At 36.5% G+C, this 25,298-nt stretch overlaps 1 pseudogene; it reads right to left on the bottom strand.

Moving 5' to 3' along the window:
• Nucleotides 1–11,938: 11,938 nt before the first annotated feature.
• LOC108516073 (cleavage and polyadenylation specificity factor subunit 5-like) overlaps nucleotides 11,939–25,298 on the bottom strand; it is a 101,277-nt pseudogene continuing 87,917 nt past the window's right edge.

The raw sequence follows: 25,298 nt of genomic DNA on the forward strand, positions 1-25,298 counted from the left end.
TATATATATATATATATATGATTATTTTGTCTGATATATATATGTCAATTAGATCCTGTTGGATTATATTTTCAGATATTTAATATCCTTGTATATTTTCTGTCCTGTACCTCTATCAGTTGCTAAAATGAGTGTGATATTATGTTATAGTGTTCTTTGTCTGTAGTCATTTCTCTTGCTCTGAACTCTATCAGATATTAATATACCCAATTCTTGTTTTTAAAAATAACTGTTTGCATGGTATATCTTTTTTTCTAGTATTTTACTTTCAGTTTACCTAGGTCATTAAATTTGAAGGGCTTTCTTGTAAACAACGTATAGTTGGGTCTTGGTTTTACATCTGCTTTACCTGTTTATTACTCATTTCTTTCTGGGACTCCAGTGAAGAAGGTTGACTATTTTGTTATTATTTTATCATATATTCCTGAGACTGCTAAATTTTTTTGAGACTAAATTATCTCTGCTGTTTAGATTGAGTGAGTTCTATTGATCTGTCCTCAAGTTCACTGAGTCTGTTACTTATCATTCACAATCTACTATTAAACTCATCAAGCAAGTTTTGCTTATTGTATTTGCTAGGTCTATAATCTTTATTTCCTTTTCTTTTAATTAATACTTTTGCTGAGAATTTTTTCAAGTAAATTTATATGATTGTTGAAGCTTTTTTTTTTTAACGATTGATGCTTTTAAATCCTTGTCAGATATTTCCAACATTCAATTTATCTCAGCATTGTCAATTGATTGTCTTTTTCAATAAGGTTTTGATTTCTTGCTTCTTGATTTCTGCTTTTGGATTGTATTCTGGCCATTTTGTCTATTATAATAGGAGAATGAGTCCTGCTTAAATATTTTGTAGGAAGCCTCACTGTTTATGTTTAGCATGCATTTGCTAGCCTACTTTTGTGGGCTGTATTTCAAATGATGGTTTAATTTTCAGACGCCTTGCAATATTATTTTGGTTTGCTTAGTTTATTTGGTGCTGATTTGGTTTCCACTGGTCCTTGCTGCTGTTGCCTGAAGGGGCAGGGTTTCTCCAGCCCACCTACTGTCTCTCAGTGGAGGAAGGAAGTCTCAGGTCTACTGGTTCAGTGCATGTTGTGATGAGATATTTCTGCTTTGGATAGAGAGCACTTTCCAAGCAGGTCACTTGCAGGAGTGGGACCTCCTGTATCAGTGCTCACCAGCCACCCATGTCTCTGGGGAAAAGTCTCATGTCTGTGGGGACAAAGAGGCTTCTTTGGCTGGGCCACATTTTATGGTGAACTCTCTTTGGACAATGCCCATAAGCCACCCTGCTTTTCTGGGCCAGAACGGGAGTCAAAAGTCCACAGGGATAAAGAGGATTTCCTAGTGTATAGATTTTCTCTTGTTTCCTTTACAAATAATCATAAACTGAGTGGGTTAAGCAACTCAAATATATTATCTTATAGTCCTGAGGTTAAGAATCTCTCACATATCTCAGTGGAATAAGATCAAGGTTGACAGGGCTGCATTCTTATAGATTTTGGGTATTATTCATTTCCTTGTCTGTTGAAGCTTCTAGAGGCCATGTATATTCCTGGTCTCATGGCCCCTTCCCCATCTTTAAAGTTACCAATGGCAGGTAAGGTCCGTTTCACATTGCATCACTCTGACCTCCCTTCTGCCTTCTTTTCCAGTGTTAACAAGCCATGTGATAACATTGGGCTTACCTAAACAATCCAGGATAATCTCTTATTCCAACTTTCATCACATCTGCAAAGTCCCTTTTGCCTCATGAAATGACATATTCACAAGTTACAGTGATTAGAATATGGACACTGGGCCAAGTCACTTGTGGTAATAGTCCCTTTCACCAGTAACCCCAGTTTCTCTGCTGTCTGTGAGTGCAAAAAAGGGATGAAATCCTTAGGGACAAAGAGGCTTCCTGAGTTGGGACACTTGTTGTGGTGGAATGCCTCTAGATTGTACCACCCTGTCACCTGGTGTGACAGAGAGGAGCCTCCAGACAATGGAGGCCTGTGTGGAGGAGAGTTCTTCTACTAATCACTTTTTTATTTTGATACTAGACACAGTGCTTACTTTCTTGAATTAATTTTACTAGGTGTATTTAATTATACTCATAATTGATGAATAAAAATGTATACATTTGAGGTGTACAATGGGATGATTTGATGTACAAATATACCATGAAATGATTGCCACAATCAAAGGCATGAACAAATCCATCACCTGGCCCCTTATTGGTAGAGTTTCCTAAGGATCCCCTTCCAGTGGTGCTGAGCTCAAAGAATAAAGCTACCTGGGCTGCCTCTGTTGCTGCGTTGGAGGTGGGAGGCATGAATTCTGGCTGCCCTGCCTGGTAGCGGGGGTCACCTAAGATGCCTTGCCACTGTGTTGATCCTCTACTCCTGGAGCCGCTAACTGGTTCCTCTTTCCTTTAATATATTTCAGAGACCTCTTTTAGTTGCCTCTTTTCTTATTTCCAAGGCTTAAATTTCTACTTAGGAGGATAGCAGGGAGAGACAAGTCTACTACATCTCGTCTACACAAGAAGTCATCTGTTCCGTTTCTTATATTTCAAAGCTCTCTCCTTGAGTTATACACATATTGAGGATATTTATGTCTTCTGGTTGAATTGATCACTTTTTCAATATGCAACATTACTCTTTATCAATGGTAAGGTTTTTTTCCAGATGCTTATTTTGTCAGATATTAATATAGCCACTACAGTTTTATTTCTGCGTGATATATCTTTCCCTATCATTTTACTTTTAACCTATGTCACTGGAAGGAAAAAAGCCTGATTAAAAAATGAGTAAAGAACCTGAATAGACAGTTCTTAAAAAGCAAACATATGAAAAGTTATGTGAAAAAAATGCCCAACATCACTAATAATAAGGGAAGATGAAAATTAAAAATTTCACAATGGGCTATAATGCTATATTTGTTAGAATGGCTACTATAAAAAAGACATAATATAACAACTGTTGGAGAGAATGTGGAGAAAAAAGAACACTTTGTTCCTCAGAACCCCGTTGTGGGGATGTAGGTTACTATAACCACACGCAATATGGAGGTTCTTCAGAGAATTAAAAATAGGACTATCAGATGATACAACAATCCCACTTCTGGGTATATATCCAAAGAAAATGAAATCAGTATGGGGCAGAGATATTTGCATGCCTATATTTATTGCAGCGTTATTCTCAACGGCCCAGATATGAAGTCAACCTAAGTGTCTATCAACTGATGAATGAATTTGAAAATGTGGTATAATACACAATGGAATACTATCTAGCCTTAAAAAAGAATGAAATTCTGTCAGTCATGAAAACATGAATGGCAAATACCACCGGTTCTCACTTACATGTGGAATCTAAAACAGTTGAACTCATAGAAGCAGAGAGTAGAAAGGTGGTTACCAGACAGTAGGAAAGGGTAGGGTGGGCAGGGGAGAAATTGGTGAAAGGCTACGAAGTTTTATTTACATAGGAGACGTATGCTTTTTAGATTCATTGCACAGCTTACTGACTACAGTTAATAAAAATGTATTACATATTTCATATTACATATTTCTCCATTCCTTTAAATAATCACTCCATTTTGTTCTGTTCTACAAGATTTCTGATAACTTTCTACTGTAATTCATATTTTTATTCCTCAGTATATAGTGTTTCCTTTTCTCTCACTGCCTTTAAGATTCTTTTTCTTTGTTTTAAATATTTATTCATTGATTGGTTTGTTTGGTGTTCATCCTCCTTGGAGGATCTCTGAGTTACCTGAGTTTGTGGCCTGACATTTTTTATTATAATTGAAATTTCTCTGCCATTTTCTTTTCAATATGTTTTCTTCTACTGATTACCTTTCTCTTCCAATTCTGGGACTAAAATTACACATACATATTAGATATTTTGATATTGCCCCACCATTTTGGTGCTCTATTATTTTATCAATGTTGTTGCACATTTGATGATTCTTTCTTCAGCCAGGTCAAGTCTACTGATAAGACTATCAAAGGAATTCTTGATCTCTAGGATTTCCATTCTACTTTTTCTTGTAATTTCTACCTCTCTGCTGAAATCCCTCATCTGTTCCTGAATTGTTCATCTGTTCCACTGGGTTATTTAACATATACATCACATTCATTTTACTCCCCATTCTGACAATTTTAGCATCTGTGTCATTTCTACATCTGGATCTGTTAATTGTTTTATTTTGACAATAGGTTGTGTTTTAAGTTGGTGTGTCTCTATTTTCACTGAATGTTGAATAGTATGTAAGAAATATCAGAGACTGAAATAAATAGTATTTATATCTAGAAATGAACATGCTTCTTCTGTTTTAAGCTAATTAGCTTGAAAGTGACATCAATCTGGTGAGGATCTGGGCTGGATTTGGGATTTATGGTTGCTATGGTTACACTTAGTGCGTCAAAATCTTCAAATTCTTCTAACTGTAGGTTGTTTATTGTATTGTTCCTAGGATACTGGCTGTGGCTCCTGGGAGTTTTTCTAAATGTTTCTGTTTCATTCACAGCTGTGGGCATTTTCTGCATACCTGCATTACAGAGGAGTTTCTCTCTACATCCTTACCCGTCTCCCACAGGTAGCCTTCTACTGCTGACTATGCCTTGCTTCCTATGGTGGTGGAGTGTGTACAGTTTTCTATTGTGTTGATCCAGCTTCCACGTAGGTAGCTGAAATAGTCCCAGTTACGTGTCTTTCCTAGCATTCCTGCCTTGCCTTACAATGGCAGTCAATCTCCTGTTTTACATGGTGGGTTCTTGCTCAGGGACAGAGTTTCCTCCCTCTTTGCCTGCTGTTTCAAGCCCCTTCTCATATTGGTGTAGAACCTTGGGCACAAGACTGTTTCTGACCCTCCTGTGAGGTAAAGGATTGTTTCCTCCTTACTGCAACCACAGTGGCTTAAGTTAGTTCTTGCATCTCCCCCAGCTGTAGAGAAACTTGCACTCCTCCTCCAACCAGCCAGTGTTTTCTCTGTGATCCTGAGAAAGAGGCTTTGCAACCTTCCTACTCACCTCCCTTCCCAAAGATTTTAGACTAATCACCTAAGCACAGAGGCTTCCCTTCTCTGATCACCCTGTCTACAATTCCCAGTACCTCTCCATCCACTAAAAATCGTACCTTCTTTATTTTTCTCATTGCTTATAATTGGAAATACACATTATATTATTTGGTTATTGTCTAGCTATCCTCATGAGAATGTGAGCTCCAGGAAAGTAAGCATGTTTGTCTGTTTTGTCCTTGCTGTGTCTCTAGGTCCTATAACAGCACTTGGCATATAGTAGATAGAAGAGAAGATCAGGCAGTTGGCAGGGCCTTGTGCCTTCCACCTCTTCCACCCTCGACTACTGTTCATCTTCTTTGAGTGTGGGAGTGACAGGATTTGCTGCCCCTCTTCCAGCACCATAAACCTTTCCATTGCTAAGAGAGGAGGGACAAGGCTGGGAGGTAGAACCACATACCTTTCCCTTAATGGTGGCCAATCCCTTCCTTCATTTCTGCACCAATACAGGAGTCTCTTTCCAGTCTTCCCACAATTATTTCCTTGAGCACTCGATGGATTCTGTGCGTCGGGATTCCTCCTTGTCTCTGGGGTTTCCGTGATTTTTGTTTATGCTGTTTACTCCAGCTCACACTCAGCCGATAGCCATATATTCCAATTTTAAGTGCATTCTTTGATGGCTGTCTGATGACCACTATTTGTTTCCAAGTATAACATAATAATCTAGGCCATTCATTCTGTTTCTCTTCACAGTGATCTGATTTCCCTTGAATTTTGGGCTTAACTGTTGCTAAGAAACCTCAGCTTTTTGATAGACCAAGGTGGGAGAAAATATTTGCAAACAATGCATCCAATAAAAGATCAGTACCAGAATATACAAGGAACTCAAACAGCTCAGTGTCAGAAAAACCCAGATAATTCTATTTTTAAAAATGAGCAAGTGATCTGAATAAACATTTCTCAAAAGAAGACAAACAAATGGCCAACAGGTATGTGAAAAAATGTTCAACATCACTAATCATCAGGGAAATGCAAATTAAACCCACAATGAGATATCATTCAACCCCAGTTAAAATGGATTCTATCAAAAAATAACAAATGCTGGCAAGGATAGGAAGAAGGGCGAACATTCATATGCCACTGGTGGGAATGTAAAGTAGTACAGCCATTACAGAAAGCAGTATGGAGGTTTCACTCTAAAAACAAAAAATAGAACTAACGTATGATCCAGCAATCCCACCACTGAGTACATTTCCAAGAGAAAATAAATCAGTACATGAAAGAGATATCTGCACTCCCATATTTTTTGCAGCACTGTTCATCATATCTAAGATAGGAATCTACCTAAGTGTCCATCAACAGATGAATGTATATGGAAAATTTGGTAAACGTACACAAGGAAATGCATTTAGCTTTTTAAAAGTAGGAAATCCTGTCATTTGAAACCACATGGGAGGATGTGAAGGACATTATGTTCAGTGAAATAAGTCAGGCAAATAAATTTCATGTTCTCACTTATACGTAGGAGCAAAAAACTGGATTTTCTGGAAGTAGAAAGTAGAATAATAGTTCCCAAAGGCTGAGAAGGGCATGGGAGAAGGTGAGATAAAGAGAAGTTGGTTAATGGGTTCAAAAATACAGTTAAATGGAAGGAATAATTTCCAGTATTCAGTAGTATTATAGGAAAATAATTTATTGTGCATTTCAAAATAGCTAGATGAGAAGAAGTATAATGTTTCCAATACAAAGAAAGGATGTTTGAGAGTGTGTATATCCCACTTACCTTGACTTGACAATGACACATTGTATACATATATCAAAATATCACATGCACCCCAAACACATTTACAACTATGATATATCAACACAATAAACCAAAATAGAAATTATGATTTCTTATGTTATAGTAAGAATAACGCTCTACTTTTGTACATCCCTGGGAGAGGCAGAATGTCCAGGCTATGGTCTTTAAGGGCCAAACATCTGGATAAATGTTGCTGAATTCTGTCATGTTTTGAGCTTTTTCCAAATCCACAAATCTTAAGAATCTAGTTGACAAACTTTAGAATGACGATTTTGTGTGCTATGTAGATTCAAATAAATAAAAACATTAAGGTAGATAAGAGAGTGACATGGATAAAACCCATCTTCTTGAAACTATGTGCGCTTTTACTTTTGTAAAAATTATATTTATCCACCTTATCACAATTATTAACTGAACTTATTGGCTAATTAGTAGTTTTCCATTTCATTTTCCTTTCATAGACTCACCTAGGGTATAACTGAACAATGTAGCAATAACTCACCCATGTCAAAGCTTAAAATATTTACTCATAAAGTGTGTGTCTCACAGTGCAAATAAACCTAGACCTAGTTAGTTGAGAGAGTTAAATTATTATGTTAAAATTTGCCTTTTTATTTTTGACCTTTTACATATCTTTATCTGTTTTATACGGCCATTTATTCTCCCATATAACTGTCCAAAAGATTAAAATTGCATTTTATGCTTCATTAAACTATACATTAGGATTCCTGAGATTCAGAATTAAAGTGACATTATTATGAATAATATGATTGAAGCATAATTATGGTATAATTACCAACTATTAAGATACTTAACCTAGATGGTTGTGTCAATAAACATAACCTTTTTTTTTCAATTTTTATTTAAGAGTCAAATTATAAATATACTTTATGTTTTAATTAGCTATTTCTTCTGGTTTTAACTCATTTTATCAGAAAATAATAATGACTTCATTTTAATCTTAAGGTAAATGTACATCCTAAGTATAACCTTGGGATAAGAGAAAGTTTGCATGACTTATGATGCTAGATGTCATTATTGATGAATTTGTCCAGGGAGTATAAAGCACACACTGAAATGTTCCAACTGTTTTCCACTCGGTGGCTCATTCATTATTCACTTTCTGCCTCTATAAAATTAGCCAGTGGACCCTTTACAGGGAAAGATGGCTATTCTTACCAAAACTTCTAATTTCATTCTAATCTAGTCAAACACATGCTGTAGTGTTATATTAGTAATGCCCAATTAGCAAGGCCTAGGGTAGAAAATAGAAAAAAAAAAAAGACAAATGCAAGTCATTCCTAGTAAAGTCATTTAATCTCACTCATCAACAGCTTTGCTTATCTTCACGAAAATAGCAAACTGGAAGTTGTGAGAAAAAGAAAAGTGAGTCAGTGGGTCATGGTTCCTAGACAACAGTTTCTGAGCCAATGCGTTTTACTTAAGGCATTGTAAGGACAATGACTTGTCCCAAAGCAGAACCTTGTTCAAAGTAGGAATGCAATATAAGTTCATTCAGTGAACGGATTGAATAACATGATACTCTGAATTTTCTATGCAAAACTTACAGGCATATGTATTATATATATTAGGCAAAACTTACAGGCATATGTATTATATATAATAATATTTTGCCATATTTATTAAATTATTCACTCACATATACTCTCTATTATGTGACAGACACTGCCCAGAGTGCTGAAAATCCTTAATTCATTCTTGATACTTTCTCTCAAGCACTTCAGGGATAAAATGAGTTTGCTGAGATGGAATTATCTTTGGGTGGGTGTGACTGGGACACAGCTTGAACGTACCTAGGGTCTCAGAATATCCTGCATTGTGACCTGTGTGCCAATAACCTGGACATTTTACATGGTTAAAATTTATTGAGTTACATAATTATGTATTTTTTTTTTTTTGTATGCATCTTATCTTAAAAACCTTTTTACATGGGATTTGTGAATTGACTTTCATAGACACAACGTATTTGGTTTGAGAGTCAAAGTGCAAGTTGTAGAGGACTAATAAACGTCCAAGATTGCCTGCCAATTAAAATACAGGAAACCCAGTTAAATTGGAATTTCGATAAATACCAACTTTCTTTTCCTGTAAGTATGCTCCAAATATTTCATGAACATACTTATAATAAAAAGTATTAGGCCGGGCGCGGTGGCTCAAGCCTGTAATCCCAGCACTTTGGGAGGCCGAGACGGGAGGATCACAAGGTCAGGAGATCAAGGCCATCCTGGCTAACCCGGTGAAACCCCGTCTCTACTAAAAAATACAAAAAACTAGCCAGGCGAGGTGGTGGAAACCTATAGTCCCAGCTACTCGGGAGGCTGAGGCAGGAGAATGGCGTGAACCCTAAAGGCGGAGCTTGCAGTGAGCTGAGATCCGGCCACTGCACTCCAGTTTGGGCGACAAAGCGAAACTCTGTCTCAAAAAAAAAAAAAAAAAAGTATTTAACTAAGTGTCTTATAAATCCTGCAAATTTTGCTTGCTAAGTCAGGCAATCTTAATTGGAAGTAATCCACAATCACTGTAAATCAGCAATGAAATACTGCTTTTTTGTTTTTTACAGTTATATAGTATTTGCCACCTATCTTGAAACAGCTTACATTTTCCTTGTAATACTGTGAAGCTGTTATAAATCTAGTCTAGCTAGAGAAATTTGCAAGACATATTTTTAATTACAAAAGAAAGATCACCAGGCTTGGTTTTCAAGAATTAACCAGGAAAATTAAGCAGGAGGTAGACTGAGAAGAACAAAATTATCACATAGTAACTGCAACAACTGCCTTAAATTAATATTGTGCAGTTTTCTAAAATCAAATAATAACAGTTTAAACCTATTATAAATAATGTATTAATTCTACAGGTAGCTTTTACTGTTGCAGTTCACTGTGGTCATTCTACTTATTATTAACTTTCCACATTTATGATATACAGATTGTGTTTGCCTTCTTGGCTCATTCTAGAAGTTAACTTTGTTGTACATTGGGTAAAAAAACAAGGACAACCTGAAGAACTCATCTTGTCACTGGTTCCTGCTGGTAGAATTCTTATGCCTAGAAGTGCCATGTGGAATAACTTACTTTGTATAGGCAACTGGTGAAAAGTTTAGTGAATTCACTAAAATAATTTTACTTTTGTTTCAAATATATGGAGGCTGCATATGTCTTCTAGCAGTTCAGAATGATATTCTGAAAATAAATTCCCATTGATATTTTGTTGGTTTTCCATGAAATGGCCAAAGGGGAGAAAACTTTCAATATTATTTTGTAATGATTCAATAACCAGGTTATCAGTTGGTTCTGTTTTATTGTATACACTGTAAAAACTTCTTTTAAAATACAGGACAACCACAGGGTATATTCTCACAGTCAGTTGTACTTTTTTTTTCTTTCTTTCTTTTTTTTTTTTTTTTTTTTTTCCTGAGGCAGAGTCTTGCTTTGTCGCCCAAGCTGGAGTGCAGCACCACGATCTCAGCTAACTGCAACCTCCGCCTCCCAGGTTCAAGCGATTCTCACACCCCAATCTCCTGTGCCACCATGCCTGGCTAATTTTTTATTTGTAGTAAAGACGGAGTTTTACCATATTGGCCAGGCTGGTCTCAAACTTCTGACCTCAAGAGATCTGCCCATTTTGGCCTCCCAAAGTGTTGGGATTACAGGCGTGAGCCACCGCGCCCAGTCAGTCAATTGTATTTTATTCTTCAAGTGTTTTTTATCTAAAGTCCTTTTGCACAATAACAGTTATTGTTATTTTTATACCTAACATGGAAACATTATAAGTAAGTAACGTTTGGTAAAGGCATTCTATTTTTTTCCATTTAAAGCACTGAGAAAATGAAGCTCATAACCATCAAAGCAATCATAAAACCTTGGCAAAGATAATGATCTATAGTTCACCAGAGTCTAAGTTATACTTTGAGTGTTATACTTCATATTTTTTATGCACAATATTGTATCACGATAAGTTGAAAACATTAATGTACCCCTAAGTATCCGTAAAGATCAAGGTGTCGGAGAAATATAGAATCATTTTTTTTAATGAACAAGTGGCCTACTTCACCGAAAGTTGTTATATAACATAAATCCAGCATTTAATGGTGCACAAAGTATGTCCCTATATATATATATGCTCTATAGAATGCCATCTTCGGATTGTTCCTAACAAAAATTCTATGGAAGCTTGCAGGAGTTAATTTTATCTTCAGAAGAGCCTAACTATCTAGCCATGAAGTTGTTTAAAGGCTGAAGTAGAGGGAGATTATTCTGTTTACTGAGAAAATGCTGTAAAATCCTTGTACAGTTTTAAACATGGGTCTTCATTCTTCATATTTCCCCTTACACGGTTGTCATCAGTAAGCATTCGTTTTCAGTTTACCAGCGAACCTAATGTAATATAGTGCAACTTTCTGTTGAATAAGGGAAGAGTACTTTGAAAACAATTAGAATTTGAATTAACCTACTTTTAAAATTTGTTAATATTTTTAAATTTATTTGATTGCCTGTCGCAAATCTATGACAGTGGCAAAATGGATACAGGCTACTAACAGTAATACATTGTCTGCCTGTTAAAAATTCTATAGCAAAGGAAAATAACACATATGTAAGAGTCAGTTAATGCTCAGAACCTCTTATGAAGGAGTAAAAATTGCAAAACATGTTGATTCTTAATTTTGAATCTGAATATATGAGCTACATGAATGTAAATATTTATGCTGTATAGACATAACATTTAATAATGTATGCAAGATGGTTTTCTGCTATGGAGTCTATGAGCTACCTTAAAGCACTAACAAATACAGTTATTTTACTATGACTGCAAGGAAATGGCTCAAGCTACTCCCCATTTTCAGAAAGAAGTTTATTTAATGTACAAAAAGTATGAATAGAACCAAAAGTAAATAAACATTATCACATTTCTTTACACTGCTATCTAGTTCTTTATATTAATTTTACCATTCCGATAATAGAAAGTAGGTGGCAATTTAGGGATTGGGAAAGAGATTAAAAAAAAAATCTTTTCTACCACGTTCCTTCCTCTATACTGTGTATATCTGTGCTCACAGAATTGGCTTCTTTCACTTCTCCACGTGCAGGGATTCCGTTGAAAAAAAAATCAACAACTGGACCTGCTCAACAGCTGAGGGAAGCTGGAAATGATGAGTCCCTATCTCCGTGCACTGTCATACAATTAAAACAATGGTGTATCTACCAACTTATAATTTTTAGGGATTGCAAACAAGGCTTTTTCTTGAAGTTGAACCAAAAACAACTCCCTGTGTCCCATAGACTTTGTAATATGTGCAGGAACATAAGGATACTGAGGAGGTTCAAAATGCCCTCTCCATCAGTGACCAATGCAGCCATCAATCGCCCAGTCTTCAGGGCTCCATCTTGATCACCCATTGTCTCTGACATTAAGCGTTTTAGTCCTACAACTTCCTCTTCTTCTGGGTTAAGTTCGCGACCAAGTGATCTGAAGAAAGTTGTTCCTAGCTGTAGCAGTAACACTTGGGGTAGCCGGGGCTCATGTCCAAGTGGAACCCTTTCTGGAGTCTTCTCCATTCTAATTTTATCAAATCCTTTCCTCATGCACTAAAATGTGGCTGCAACAGAGCTGTCCTTCACACAGAGGGGCTCTTTTGTACCAAAAGTATTAATTGATAAGAGGGTGCAACTTGATGGTGTGCTCTAGGGTGAGGGGCTGGGTCTGCTGGATGTACTTGCTGCCCAATGACTGACCCCCCGGGGCCAGCCATTCTGTGAGCAATTGGGTGGTGCCATAGACAAGCTGGTGAGCTCAACCCTGGAAGACAGCAGGGAGGGGGAGGCAGGGCGCACGGTTAAGTTATCTGCAACCCACTCAGCAGCCACTGCCTGCCATTAACAGGAGACCCCGAGAGAAGACCAAAGCTCTTTCTAATCATAAATTTCATAGAAACTAGAGAAGAGCTGGCAAAATTGAAAAAAATTACTCCGTTAACTATGTGTTTAGACTTAGCTAATAAATTTTGGAATCTGTATCATTATTTGCTACTAGGCATTCAATAAATATTCTAGACATTGTTTTATAGTCTTTTATTTTTTTCTTCTCTTCAATTTATTTTAATTGACAAATAAAATTATATATATATTTATCTTATGCAACACGAAGTTTTGAAATATGAATACGTGGTGGAATGACAAAACCCAGCTAATTGACATGCATTTCCTCACTAATATTTTGTGGTGAGAACCCTTAAAATCTACTCTCTTAGCAATTTTCAAGAATACATTGTTATTGATTATAGTCAGTATGTTGTACAATAGATTCCTTGACCTTATTTCTCATAACAGACATTTTGTAATCAGTATCACCCTCATTCCAGCCTCTAGTGACCACTGTTCTATTCTCTGCTTCCATGAGTTCAACTTTTTGAGAATCCGCATATAAGTGAGATCATGTGACATTTCCCTTTCTGTGACTGGTTTGTTGAACTTAACATAATCCTACAGGTTCATCCATGTTGTCACAAATGACATGATTTTATTATTTTCCAAGGCTAAATAGTATTCTGTGGTGTATCATATCACATTGTCTTTATTCATTCATCGTTTGATGGAGACTTAGATTGATTCCGTATCTTGGTTATTGTGGATAATGCTGCAGTGAATATGGTAATGCAAGTATCTCTTTGACATGTTGATTTAATTTCCTGCAGATGTATACCCAGTAGTGGTATTGCTAGATCATATGGTAGCTCTATCTTTGATTTTTTTAAAAACCTCCAAACCATTATCCATAATGGCTGTACCAACCTATATTCCCACCAACAGTATGCAAGGGTTTTCCTTTCTCCATTTCCTCTCCAATATGTATCTTCTGACTTCTTGGTAATAGACATTCTAATGTGTTTGAGGTGGTATCTCATTGTGATTTTAATTTACATTTCTCTGGTAATTAGTGAGGCTGTTTTTTGTAAAATACCTGTTGGCCATTTGTGTCTTCTTTTGAGAAATGCCTACTCAGTTCCTTTGCCCATTTTTAAAGAGGGTTATTTGTTTTTGTGCTATGGAGTTGCTTGAGTTCCCTAAGTATCTTAGATATCAACACCTTATCAGATGTATGCTTTGCAAATATTTTCTCACAACATTGGTTATCTTTTCACTCTGTTAATTGTTCCCTTTGTTGTGGAGGAGCTTTTTAGTTTGATATAACCCCATTTGTCTATGTTCACTTTTATTGGCAGTGCTTTTGGGGTCTTACCCCCAAAAATAATTGCCCAAACCAATGTCACAAAACCTTCCTCTTATGTTTTAAATTGAGTTTAAATTGGTTCTTCATAGTTTGTCATTCTTGACCTTGCTTTTATATATCCCTGCTCATATTCTGATAGGCTGAACCAAACTGAGGGCCAGAAGGCAAAGAGGTCCTTTTGAAGAGTGAGATCATGGGACTTACAGCAGATGGAGAGTAGATCCGATGGAGAAGTGGGAGGTACCCAGGACTTCCTATGAACTTCTTTACTGTGCAAGACACCCCTCTTTTGGAGAGATGTATTAAAGATGCTCATTTATGGGTGGAAGAACTACTCTTGACTTGCTTTTTCACTGAAATTGGCTGTTTGAACATCTTTAACTCATTACATATTTAACCTTAAGTTGTTGGATTCCCCTTCCAGGTTGAATAAATGATTTCTAACTGAATCCTTGCCTTTGAATTGGGATGCATATTTGGATGAAACTGTGTTTTGGGATTGTAGTTTCAGCCCGGGCATCCACGCCAGCATTATCACTGTGAGGAAAAGTTAATGTTATTTTCTGAGAGCAAATTCTCAGCTGTTCTCCTATGAAGAGCGATATCATGTGATATTTTTAAGGAAGTGAGATTTGCCAAAGTGAAATCCTAGATAAATAAAAAACTGGTAGCTGAGATTACTGAAGTGTTGCATATAGTATTTGAGAAATCTTAAAGAATAAAGCATGTCATGAAGAATTAGAAATGTAATAAAGTTGCTCAATTTTTTTATTTGAGATGTTAGCTTTGAGCAAATACTCTGAAGAGTTATTTTAAAATTTGACAAATGTATTAAATACTTTCCAATAATAATAAAATGTATGTAGGCTTTTAATGCAATCTCCAAAACCATGTCTATCATTTGATGATTTTTTTCAAATAATATAGTCATATACAACTTCCCCATTTTAAAAGTGAAAAAAAAGTGTTTGGGGAAAAAGTGAAAGAAATAAGCAGCCAAAAGTTACTGTAATATACTTGGAATGCAGTTAATGCAAAATGCTACTATGACACAGCTTAATCCTCCCCAATGAGATGAGTTGTCAGTTGCCATTTAATCTGCTAAAGCATAGTCCTTTGTTGGGCAACAGAAAATAATAAATTAGGAAAAAAGCAGTCTTTATTTAATCCTACTAGCCAGGGCTGTGATAAGCTGATAGAGAAAACAAAAGGGAAATTGAATTTCTCAGAAATAATCTAGCAAAAATGGGTCAGAATGGAGTGGAAAGGGGAAAAAAAGACAATACCACTCTACTTTAAAATAGGAGACAGCCAGAAATTCAACATGAATTATTATTTATCAAAAGGTACCCACTTTCCAGCCTTGCTGTAAATTTCCATTTGCAGAAAGCTCAAATATCTCTGAACTTGATGCTCTGAATAAAAGGTGTGATTTCTAGAGGAAATTTACCAGCTGTCCTATTTCCCATGCAAAGGGACAAAATCCTGCAACTTCTAGCTTGACTTCCTCGCTAGGTATGAAGTAATATCTCCTGTTCATATAAGATAAAGAAAAATCTTGTAGTTTGTAGTAGAGAAATATTCATTTCTCGTTTGCTAGATTTTTTTAAATTGAAGTTTTAGAATAAAGATACAGTAATTGGATATATGCCACAGGTAATTTCCCTTAAATAGGTTGCTAAATATGTTCTGCCTTATACAACGTGCATTCAAGAGATCTTGCAGATATAATTTATTTTAAAGCGGGATTTCTTTTTGAAATCCGTCATTGTTTGCCGGTAAAATGAAAAGTTGTCTGTTACTGAAAATTTACCTAATTACTTCTAAAATTGAAGCAGTAAAATTCCAAATTGAAAAGGAATAAGTTAAATTGTCCCTGTTTGTAGATGACATAATTATATATACAGGAACCCTGAAGACTCCACCAAAAAACTGTTAGAATTAACAAACAAATTCAGCAGAGTTGCAGGATGTAAAACCAACATACAAATATCCATAGCATTTCTACATATTAAAAATGCCTGAAAAAAATCAAGAAAATTCCATTCACAGTAGCTACAAAAAATAATAAATAAAACACTTAGGAAGAAATTTAACCAAAAAGTTGTAAGATCTGGATACTGAAAACCATAATGTATTGATGAAAAACATTGAGAAAGGGAAGACAAATGGAAAGATATCTCATGTTCACGGATTGGAAGAATAAATATTACTAAGTCTACACCACCCAACGTGATCTACAGATTCAATATAACGTCTATCAAAGTACCAATGACGTTATTCATAAAAATAGAAAAAATAACCCTAAACTTTGTGTGGGACCACAAAAGACCCTGAAGAGCCAGAACAATCCAGAGCAAACAGAACAAGGCTGGAGGCATCGTACTATCTGACTTCAAAATGTACTGCAAAGTTCTAATAACCAAAACTGCATGGTACTGGTATAAAATCAGATACAAAGGGCAAAATAAAAGAATAGAGAGCCTAGAAATGAATCCATGCATTTACATCCAACTTATTTTGACAAAGGAGCTAACAAAACACAATGGGGAAAGAAGATCTCTTTATTAAATGGTGTCGGAAAGACTGGACATACACATGAAGAAGAATGAAACTAGATGCTCATCTCTCATTATAAACAAAAATCAATTCAAAACGTATTAAAGACTTAAATGTAAGACTCAAAACTATGAATATTAGTAGAAGAAATCATAGGGAAAACTCCATGACATTGATCCGGAAAATGACTTTAGGAATATCATTCTCAAAGCACAGGCAGAAAATACAAAAATAGGCAAATGGAATTTCATCAAACTAAGAAGCTTCTGCACAGCAAAGAAAACAATCAACAGATTGAATAGACAACCAGAAAAAGGGAGAAAATATTTGTAAGCTATATATATGATAAGGGGTTAATATCTAAAATATATAAGAAACACAAACAACTCAAGAGTAGGAAAACAACCTGATTTTAAAATGGGCAAATGATCTGAATGTAGATATAGAAATGACCAACAGGTATATATGAAAAAAGGTTCAACATCACTAGTCATCAGGGAAATGCAAATTAAAATCACCACCTCAAACCTATTAGAATGGCTATTATCAAAAAGACAAATGATATGTGTTAGCTGCGGAGAAAGAGAACCTTTGTACACTGTTGATGGCAATGTAAATTTGTACAGCCATTATGGACAACAACATGAGGGTTCTTCAAAAAATTAAAAATAGAACTACCATATGATCCAACAATCCACCACAGGGTGTATATCCAAAAGAAAGAAAAATCAGTATGTCAAAGAGCTATTTGCTCTCTCATATTCATTGTAGCACTATTCACGACAGCCAAGATATGGAATCAACCTAAGTATCCATCAATGGATTCATGAATAAAGAAAATACAGTAGGAATACTATTCAGCCCTGAAAAATAACAAACTCTTTCCATTTGTAACAGCATGGATAAACTTCTTTGTGTTTATTATGTTAAGTGAAATAAGCAAACACGAAAAGAAAGATATCGTATGACCTCACTTGTACCTAGGATCTACAAAAGTTGGTCTTATAGAAGTAGAAAGTAGAATGCTGGTTACCAGAGGCTGGGTGAGTTGGAGTGGGGTGGGCAGATGCTGGTTAAGGAATATGAAAGTTCAGTTAGACAGGAGGAATAAGTTTGAGAGATCTATGGTGACTATAGCTAATTATCCTCTATTGTCAAAAAATGCTAAGACAGTGGAAGTAAAGTGTTTTCATCACAAAAGTGATAGCTATATGAGGTGATGCATATGTTAATTAGTTAGATTTAGTCATCCCACAATGTATGTATACTTGAAAACATCATGTTGTATATAGTTAATACATTCACTTTTAACTATTCATTTTTTAAAGTAATTTTTTTTTTTTTTTTGAAATGGAGTCTCACTCTGTTGCCCAGGCTTGAGTGCTGGAGTGCAGTGGTGTGATCTCAGCTCACTGCAACCTCTGTCTCCCAGGATCAAGCAATTCTCTTGCTCAACCTTCCAAGTAGCTGGGACTACAGGTGCCCAGCACCACGCCCGGCTAATTTTTGTATTTTTAGTAGAGACAGGGTTTCACTATTTTGGCCAGGCTTGTCTTGAACTCCTGACCTCATAATCTGCCCACCTCGGCCTCCCAAAGTGCTGGGATTACAGGTGTGAGCCACTGCACCCAGCCAAAAGTAAAAAAAAATATATCTTTTAAAAGCGATAGTCATCCAAAGATTTAATAACTTTTATTTTATTTAATAAATATTCCACTGTGAACATAGCAGTGTACTTGTTCTCTATTGGTCTACATGCTAATCAAAATAGACAAGATGAAACAGAATATATATATATCCATGACTATATACATACAAGATATCAACAGATTATATTGATAGACAATATAACAAATAAAACGTGGTTTCACTTTGAGTAATGTATTTCGGATAAACTGTCATCTCAACATTTTATGTTATAGAATATATTTAAATTCAAATTGCACTTCAAAACTCAGTACATTTATTATTAATCAGTGTCCTAGAGGAGTTCTTTGCACTTCACATATTGCTGCAATAGCTTAGGCACAGGACCTCCCAGATGATGCTAGCATCGACAGTCAGATGGTAAGAAATTAAAAGACGTCTGTGAGACAATAACTACCTTCATTTAAGTGTTTTTCTACCACTACTTAGATTTATAGCAATTAATTTCCACATGCTTTAACAATAAGCCTGTCCTCATTAAAACACTAAAACCAATATGTAGAAAACATATTACTTCAGTATCTTGTCTCCAAACGGTTATATTGGCACTGGTTAGACAACATATTTTAAAAATTCACACATCTTAAAATCATACTCTAAGAGGTAAAAAAATCATACTCAACTCTGGAATATAACATTTTAGGGTCTTATTGTAGGTTCTTCAGGCTTTAGGAAAACAACATTAAAATGTGCTGGCTTAATTTTCTTCTCTAGTTGTAGTCGCATTGTCCTGTGTGAAGAGAATCCTTTGATGTGGCAGGAATGCGCCTTTGAGATGTAACTCTAATATATACTTGGGGACCATTGACCTCATGTCTTCAAGAATCCCATTAACACACACACACACACACACACACACACACACACACCTCAGAAACCAAAGGTATTAAGGAATAACCATATTGTATTTATATCTCAGGATGAACATTAAAGGTGATCCATTTCATGATCCATCCCTTTATTTCTTAAATCTTTTATGTCTTTTCCTTAATTTTCTTCCTCAAGAGATCTGCTCGATTGGTTCACATATAACAAACCCTGACAACTTTGCTAGACACCTTGCCCCCAGGACCTTATGAAGGTCTGATAAAATAGAATGAAACTTTACACTGACCTGGAGTTGATATAAAGGCATAGGATCACTCTTCTAAACATGGTTTTTAAACTCCAGACCCACCCAAGCTGCTCTCCAACATGAAAAGAAGTGGGACACATATTTATATCGTGTCTATTTTTATTGAGCAATGTGATGGTAATAACAAATATAAAAATAGTATTCCCACCTTAAATCTGATAAACCTGAGGCTAAGAAAGACTGTGTAACCGGCCTGTGACACCCATACAGTGAGGGGTGAAACACAGAATAGAAACTGTAAATCTTTGACTCCAATGTGCCTTCCTAAAACCAGGTTACCCTGTGTGTTCATACATGGCAATATGTAGGTAATTTTCTGTGTGATTTTGATTCAGTTGCCTTGTGATCATTTGGTCAAATGTTCCAAACTTTTCTCATTCAGTGGACTATATGTTTCTTTTCAGAGCTGGTAAATGAATACTTGAGGTTCACTGGGTTTAGAGTGTCAGATAAAATAGAGAAGATCCAGTTAAATTTGAACTTCAGATACACAAATGAATAATTTGGTTAGGAAATCATCAGAGTTTGGGGGACTACTAAAACATAAAGGGATAAAGAGTTTATTGCAGAGAGGGAGAGAGCATGGTACTTAAAACAGTGGTTCGGAAACTTTAACTCACATGAGAATCACCCGAGGACTGGATGAATCCTAGATTGCTAGGGCTCAACCCCAGAGTTTCTGATTCAGTTTGGTTCAGAAAAAGTTCCAGGGATTTGCATTTCTAACAAATTATCTGGTAATGCTGATACTTCTGGTCTGTAGGCCACATTTTCAAGCCAGAAAATCACTGTCTTGAAAAAATTGGGTAGTTTTTAAAAAATTTATGGTATTATTTATTTGTCCAATAATTATAATTTCTATAGCACTGCTCAATGGTTAAGATTCAAGCAGTGATTTGTTTTGTTTTTGAGTCAGGGTCTTGTCTTTTTCCCCAACGTTGAAGTGCAGTGGTGCAATCACAGCTCACAGCAGCCTTGAACTCCTGGGTGTAAGGGACCCTCTCACCTCAGCCTCCTGAGTAGCTGGGACTACAGACATGCATGCCCATGCCTGGCTAAATTCTTTTAATTTTGTAGAGATGGTATCTCACTATGTTTCCCAGGCTAGTCTCAAACTGCTAGCCTCAAGTGATCCTCCTGCCTCGGCCTCCCAAAGTGTTGGGACTACAGGCGTGAACCACGACACCCAGTTTTGGTTTTGACAGGTATACTCAATCAAAATACAAAAGGAAGGTGAGTTTTAAATACTGACAAGAAACTTAGTGAAATGATGGATCATGGAATCTAAGTTAGATATATGTAAGGAAGACAAAAAGAAAGAGAGCTGAAGGGACAGGGAGGGGAGTTGAAGAAAAGAGATCAGAGAAGCAGGATCTTGTTTCTCAACCATGGCTGAGCATTAGAATCATCTGGGACTCTTAAAAATTACGTGTGCTGGAATCCCATCACCAGAAGAAATTTTAATTCAGTTAGTCTAAGCTGGAGTGCAGACATCAGTATTTTTTAAAAGGTTTGTCTTAATTCATTATGCCTGCTGAAAGAGATCAAATGAAAAAAAACTAAAAGGCAGAAATGAAGTCCACAGGCAAACAGCCCGGGCGGCGCCCTGAGCCTAGTTAAAGATTGACCCTGGACCTAACCGATTAGGTTATCTATAGACTCCAGCTGTCCTGCTCTAATTACCGGTGTCTGCCACATATCTTAGTCCTGGGCCCAGTACAAACACAATCCTCTATTTTGTCCCAACTTCCTGAGCCCAACACAAACACATCCCCCCCTCCCCCCCGCCCCCCCACATCTCAGAAACACCACCTAGAGAGCCCCTGATAAGGTCACAACCGTTTGTAGTTTTACTAAATGCGCGGGAACAAATAGAAAACTGTTAATTGTATAACTTAAAATATTAACCAATTACCAGTTGTGATGCTGCAACCAAAAGAATTCCTTTGTACCTCTGTAACCTTACATATCCTGTATGCATCGGGCTATAAAAAGCGGGCACATGCATCATTCGGGGCCCTCTTGTATGTTGTAGAATGGAGGGACCAAGTTCGAACTTGCATTAAAGATCCTTGCCGCTTGGCTTTGACTCTGGACTCTGGTGGTCTTCTTCGGGGAACAAACGGTCTGGGCATAACACCTACTATAACAAAATACCATTGACTAGGTGGCTTATAAATGACAGAAATGTATTCTTCACAGTTCTGGAGGCTGAGAAGTCCAAGAATAGGTACTGGCAGATTCACCGTCTGGTGAAGCCTCACTTCCGGGTTCGCAGATGACGTCTTACTGTTGTATCTTTGTATAGTGGAAGGGTTGAGCTAGTAACTCCCCGCAGTCTCTTTTATAAGGATATTGATCCCATTCAGGAGGGCTCTGTTCTCAGGGTATAATCACCTCCCAAAGGTCCCACCCCCTAATACCATCATACTGGGGATTCGATTTCAATATATGAATTCGGGGGGGACACAGTGAGACCCTATCAGTTTGCGTAGATGATTCTAATAAGTAGTCAGGATTGAAGACTACTGGGTGAAGAGAAGCCCAGATAAGGAAGCGAAAACAGGCATAGAATGGTACTTATCTCAAACTTGCCCAACAATAAAAGGGTCACCTGGATGATTATTTCATGTGTTGCTTCTCAGGCCTCTTCACTGGAAACTGAGTGAGTCTTGGAAGAGGACTTTTTATGAAGACAGATTTTTATGGTAAAAAAAATAACAAGTGATTATTGTTTATTGGTTCACCAAATAATCAGAAAAGATAGGATAATTGTGTTCACGACTGGGAATCTAAAACAATGATTTTAACATTTATAATATTGACAAAATCTTGAATACAGACAAATTTATCTTGTAGATTATAAGAAAAAATGGTTTGCAGGCAAAAGGAGATGTTGGCTCCATTGAAATCACAAGTATACTGGCTAACATGGTTGGGGATGATGAAGGCTATTGACAATGTCAAACTTTACCTGAGCTCTGTGTCCTCGGAAAACAGTGAAAGTGAAAAAAAATCTCTCTCAGCCTGCTATGTTCCAGAAACAGCTTCCTGGAAAGAATCCCGCTTCCCCATATGACTTCGATAAAAGTCACAGATGCTCCCTTGTTTACCTATGACAAGGCCAGAGACCTTCGAAATTCCCATTTTTCTCCCTCATAAATGTTTAGCTGAACTGCTTGTCCCCACAAATGAATTGGAACAGAATTTTTGATGAGCATATTGTGTATAATATGAGGTGCTGAGTATTAGAAGAAGACAATGTATTTTCTGTGTAGACACGGACATAGAATGTGGAATAATAGTCATCGGAGACTCAGAAGGGTGGGAGGGTGGGAAGGCGGTGAGGGATGAGAATTTAATCAACACAGTGTACTTTATTTGGGTGATGGTTACACTTAAAGGCCAGACCTCACCGTTACACAATATATCTATGTAATAAAACTGCATTTGCACCCCTTACATTTAGACAAATAAAAATGTATAATTTTCAACTCATCATTTATCCAGTACTTGTTTGGGGGCATAGGCATTGTTTCTTCCTCCTCTTCTTGAGTAGTTACTCATTGTCTCATAAATAGAGTTGGAGTAAACTTCGTGGTTCTTCTGAATGTGACTCACTCAAAACCAGTTGGATGTCTCTTCTGGAGTGGTTGTATGACTAAGGAAAAAGTGCAGGAAAACAAGATGTTCTGAATATTATTTACTTTCGTTGTTCTTCGGCTTTGTTTATTGTTTTCTTCAATTGACACATGGCAGTAGATCCATTATAAACACAATACTTTATTGAAATGTGATATAGGGCATTCAATGCCTCTTTTGTGAGATCACTGTTTGATATGCATACCCTCCCACAAACACATAGCACTAAAGAGGAGGAAGTAATAGACCCTCCCTACTTTTTCCTGTTTATGTTGTGCGATTGTTTTCAAATGGGGCATTAGAGAGGCTGTGGGAAAACAAGAAATATTTAAGATCTCTTTTGTCTTCTGTCTGCTTGCATCAACATTTGAAATGAAAAGAAACAAAACTATAAATATAAAACTCAAAGAATACAAAGTTGTGAGGGGGTGCAGTCTGTCATCTTTACACACAAGGAATCTAATCATTATTTGTTTCCTTGGTTTCTAAAATTGCAGTTTACCTGCCTAAAGCGGTCTGGGTAATACTTATATTCAAAGCAAGGTGAGATGAGAAAGATATTGTATTTCTCCTTGGGGCTCTTTCAAACTAGGAATCCACCTGCCCCTAAGAATCCATTACCTTTGAGAAAAGTCCTTGTGACTGGGAGCAACTATGATGGATTTGGCGAATGTGTTGGGGAGTGTGATTAATGTGTCAGGAATGTTAGATGAGACAAAGTTGGAAGTTCTTTGTGTATAATTTGAACCAGAGGTTCTCAAATTGCTGATGTTCTTTATGTGGGCGTGGGTCAGTGAGCTCATGGCAGAATCAACTGGTAAAGTTGAACATGTTTTTACATGACACAGGGCTATATTAATATTTTTAATTGTGAATTGTCTGTTCACATTGTATCTATTTCTTTATATAATGTTGGCCCTTTTCCCTCAATTTCTAGAATTTCTATATGAACTTGGCTTAATAGTCCTTAATCTGTGGTCTGTGCTACATGTTGCAAATGGTTTCACCCGGTTTGTCATTTATCTTTTCACTTTGCTTAATATTTTTATTATGAATTGTCTGTTCACGTTTTATCTATTTCTTTATATAATGTTGGCCCTTTTCCCTCAATTTCTAGAATTTCTGTATGAACTTGGCTTAATAGTCCTTAATCTGTGGTCTGTGCTACATGTTGCAAGTGGTTTCACGCGGTTTGTCATTTATCTTTTCACTTTGCTTACAATGCTTTGTAATTAAAAATCGATGCAGTAAAATCTATCAATTTTTTACTGCACTGACATTTCTAGTCAGACTTAAAAATCCCTTGTTGGAACCCAGGTTGTGAGTAATGTGTATTTTCTTCTGGTATTTGCAGATCTTATTTTTACATACAGACCTCTGGATACATTTGAAATTGATTGTCATTCATGGTGTGAGGAATAGACCTAATTTGATCTTTTACAAATTGTTATCTTTATTTTAGTGGTGTTAGACACCACTTTTATTATATAGTAGATTTTTAAGTGCAGCTGAATCTATTTCTAAAGTTTTCATTTTATTCTATTGTGTCTGTTTATGCATGCACCACAACTACATTTATAGAGGCTTTTTATTAAGTTTTAACAACTAATGGGATTTGGAGTACTTCTGTTTTACTGTTTTCCTAGCAATTGTTGTATCTTTATTTTTCCAATAACTTTGGATCAACTTGTCTATGTTCATTAAAAAATTCCCATTGAAATTTTTATTAAAACTGCTGTTATGCCCAGACCATTTGTTCCCCAAAGAAGACCACCAGAGTCCAGAGTCAAAGCCAAGCGGCAAGGATCTTTAATGCAAGTTCGAACTTGGTCCCTCCATTCTACAACATACAAGAGGGCCCCGAATGATGCATGTGCCCGCTTTTTATAGCCCGATGCATACAGGATATGTAAGGTTACAGAGGTACAAAGGAATTCTTCTGGTTGCAGCATTACAACTGGTAATTGGTTAATACAGTTAACAGTTTTCTATTTGTTCCCGTGCATTTAGTAAAACTACAAACGGTTGTGACCTTATCAGGTGCTCTCTAGGTGGTGTTTCTGAGATATGTGGGTGGGGGATGTGTTTGTGTTGGGCTCAGGAAGTTGGGACAAAATAGAGGATTGTGTTTGTACTGGGCCCAGGACTAAGATATGTGGCAGACACCGGTAATTAGAGCAGGACAGAGACTTTCAC

The sequence above is a fragment of the Rhinopithecus bieti genome, unplaced genomic scaffold (genome assembly GCF_001698545.2).
Source record: "Rhinopithecus bieti isolate Rb0 unplaced genomic scaffold, ASM169854v2 scaffold_37596, whole genome shotgun sequence".
Taxonomy (NCBI): domain Eukaryota; kingdom Metazoa; phylum Chordata; class Mammalia; order Primates; family Cercopithecidae; genus Rhinopithecus; species Rhinopithecus bieti.